This window comes from Saimiri boliviensis, chromosome 9 (assembly GCF_048565385.1).
Source record: "Saimiri boliviensis isolate mSaiBol1 chromosome 9, mSaiBol1.pri, whole genome shotgun sequence".
Taxonomy (NCBI): Eukaryota; Metazoa; Chordata; class Mammalia; order Primates; family Cebidae; genus Saimiri; species Saimiri boliviensis.
The window spans coordinates 94559842-94563304 of record NC_133457.1 but is presented as its reverse complement, the minus strand read 5'-3'; the positions used below and the strand labels follow the sequence as shown (position 1 = coordinate 94563304).

The 3463-nt window shown below is 48.4% G+C and overlaps 1 protein-coding gene across 8 annotated transcripts in view; it reads left to right on the top strand.

Moving 5' to 3' along the window:
• Positions 1-3463, top strand: part of LOC104653401 (uncharacterized) — a 90428-nt gene that overhangs the window by 16251 nt on the left and 70714 nt on the right. The gene's annotated exons all lie outside the window — the stretch shown is intronic.

Here is a 3463-nt window from a genome sequence, read left to right as displayed (position 1 = left end):
GTAAGCACAGAATCCGAATTGGAGCACTGAGCGGGGTGAAGTCCCCCTAGACCCTCTGAGCCGGCTGCATGTTTCGGGTGGGGACTCCCCCCTTCCCCCCCCCCCGCTCCCCCCCCTTCTCCCGCCGCCGCCTCGTCTTGATTTGCTCTGCTGGGCGGCTCTCGCCCTGGAATCATGAAGTTCTCTAGCCCTGTGCGTCTCATTTGCTGGGAGCTGCTTTCCGGTGTTGCCTGCTCACAGCCATCTTCCCTGGTTTTAGGTGTTTTCTTGATGGTTGTTTCGCTGCATTTTGTTGCAGTCCCTACCGCGTTGCAATTACAGTCTGCTCAGGGGCTTTTAAAGTATTTGACTTATGACCTAGGTATTCAGGCAAGCTGATAAAAATAGATAAAGTAAGCTATTTTGCAGCCTACTAAGCTTTCATTCTAGACTAAACTCTTATGTTCAGGTGAGGGCAGTTAAGGGCGCCCCAGCAAGCAGGTGCCAGCTATTAAAGCAGGGGCCTAGTATATTCTGTCCTTCTGTAGTTTGCAGACCTAAGTCTACTCGAGGCACCTTGTCTTGGAAATGAACCACCATTTACATTATTTCCTACATACACTTTGGAGGAATTCAGCAATTTTTACTTTCTTTTTTCTGTTCTTTTTCTTCTTCTTTTTTTTTTGACAGAGTTTCATTTTGTTGCCCAAGCTGGATTGCAGTGGTGTGATCATAGCTCACTTCAGCCTCTAACTCCTAGGCCCAAGTGATCTTCCCATCTCAGCCTCCTGAGTAGCTGGGACTACAGGCATGTACCACCACATCCAGCTAATTACTTTTTGTAGAGACAGAGTTTTACCATGTTGCCCAGGCTGGTCTCAAACTCCTGGACTCAAATGATCATCCTGCCTCAGCCTTCCAAGGCGCTGGGATTACAGGCCTGAGCCACCATGCCCAGCCTTGTCTTTTCACTGCATTGTCTGGCTAGCAATAAATCAGTGTTCTATATACTCAATAGAATCTGTTATTTCCATGTGATATCATTTTAAAGGTCATTTTAAGTGATAATTAGGGAATCGGGTAAAATTCCACTGGGCTTGATCACAGTCACCTGAACAATTGGATAGCAGCCAGTGACAACACCTAACTCACCCTCTGCCTGCGGACTGGTGGGTTTCTTGGACATCACAATTCTCGGGCACACCTCATTCCAGAAACTTGAAGATGCTGCTGATGGAGGTAGTGTGTGAGAACAACTTATGATCATTGTTACCATTTCTTTGAAGCATTCCAAATTGTTACCAAACTTGAAACAAATGCCCCTGGCTGAGTCTGGGTGTGTTGGGGGCCAAGTGTATAACTGGAAGTTCTCTGGATTAATGTCTATTTAGAATACAATGCTTATTACAGGTGGTTTTTAAAGGTGCTAATCTCATATTATTAAAACCTAACCGTAACCACAATGATTATTTAGAACTTAAGACTAACAGAAGGTTTTTTGGGCTGATTTAATCACTGACTTTGGAATTGCCAGTGCAGTGATAATAAAACGCAGACCTATTTTTGGTGATTTTCTTGTTGCCTTCAGCCTTTCTGCAGATTACATCCTCCTCGTTGCCTGTACGAAATGAGTCCCCCCCGACCCCGCCGCTGTGTTGTGCTCAGTAAATGTTTTGATGATCATAAGGAGAGGTCTGTAATGGGCATTCCCAGAAAGGAGTGAAGGAGGGAGTGATCCCAGGACAGGGAGCCATTGCTTCTGAGTCTTAAGCCTGACTCATTTATAATATGCTGTGTGTCTTTAGGGAAGTCGCACCCTGTCTGTGCTTCAGATGGGGTATCCTTTCCCTGCTCTGCTTAGCTTGGATGATGGAGATGTCAGGCCTTGGGCAGAAGTGAATGAAATGCTTGCCTGCTCCAACCCTCGACACTGCCTAGGAGTCAGACCCACACTGGTGCTGGGCCAGGTCAGCCTTACCTGCCCGCCCCTTCTACTCCTGCTCCCCAGCTGTCCTTGCACCTAATGTTTAGTGGGGGCCCCTCATCTGAAGGGGCTGATCACTGATGCTCTCAAGGACCCCTGTCCCTAGAGTTGTCTCATGGCTGCCACTGTGAGCACCTCTTCCCAGCCTGTGCAAAAATGGCTTCCCAGTGTCTCACTGCTGTACTGGTTTCACAGCACCAGGATGGGGCCCCAAAGGACATCTTCCAGTCCTGTCATTTAGCCATCCAGTTAGTTACGCTGCAGCTGAGCTTGGTGAAAAGGCAGCTTCATTCCTGCCTGGAACTTCTGCTCCCTTCCCACTTTTAATCTGATGGTGGAGTCCGACTTACCGCAGGGCTGTGAGGACAACAGATGGCCCAGAAGAAAACAAATGCGCGCACACACACACACACACACCATGTTACACACACACACACACACACACACACACACACCCATGTTCCACATTACTTTAAGGGTAGTGAGATGGCCACAGAGCAAGAGCAGATGCAGCCAGTCACGGCCTGGCTTTTGACCTTCCCCAGTTCCCTGTGGGGCCCTGCAGTGGTTACTCTGAGTAGACAGGATCCTTCAAGAGCAGAAAGGCTGAGTCCCTGCTATGCCACAAAGTCTTTAGACTCAGTTTCCATCACTTCCAGGAGAACCTACAAACAATGGAAGCCCTCCCGTGTAATGTTCACCAAGGTGAAATTTCCCTAGTTCCTAAAGCTTCAATATTACCATTCCAGCCTTCCTGTGACCGAGATAACTCTTCCAAGCTCATCTTGCCAGTGTCCTGAGTCTTTTATTTTCATCAAAGACGACCTCATCTCCATCAAACATGACAGGAGAGGTCAGAGGGCCATTGGTTGGCAGAGATGGTTTCTTCCCTAGTTCTCCCCTGTGAGGACTGAGAAGTGGTCAGTCTGCCAATCCTGAGAGATGGTTCGGGAGGTTTTGTCTACCTGGTGCATACAGAGGCGCCTGTGATGGGTCACATCTCATGTCTTCCCAGAGCAGAGAGGAGCCCAGGATCGGGATGTCCCTGTCCTGACCGAGGTGAGAGGCAGGACACACAACACATACACATGCGTAAACTGGAAGTTAAGATCCATGATGACAGGGATTCTTTTGTTTACTATTGTGTTATAGGACCTCAATAAATACTTCTTCAATAAGTGACTGGAACCACACTTACAGTATATTAAAAATATGCATAGAACAACAAAATACTTTTTCACTCATCATTTAGCGAACATTTAAAACAGGCGTCCCCAAACTTTTTACACAGGGGGCCAGTTCACTGTCCCTCAGACCGTTGGAGGGCTGCCACATACTGTGCTCCTCTCACTGACCACCAATGAAAGGGGTGCCCCTTCCTGAAGTGCGGCAGGGGGGGGGCAGATAAATGGCCTCAGGGGGCCTCATGCGGCCCGCGGGCCGTGGTTTGGGGACGCCTGATTTGAAAGATGATAACATCCAGACTGGGCACGGTGGCTT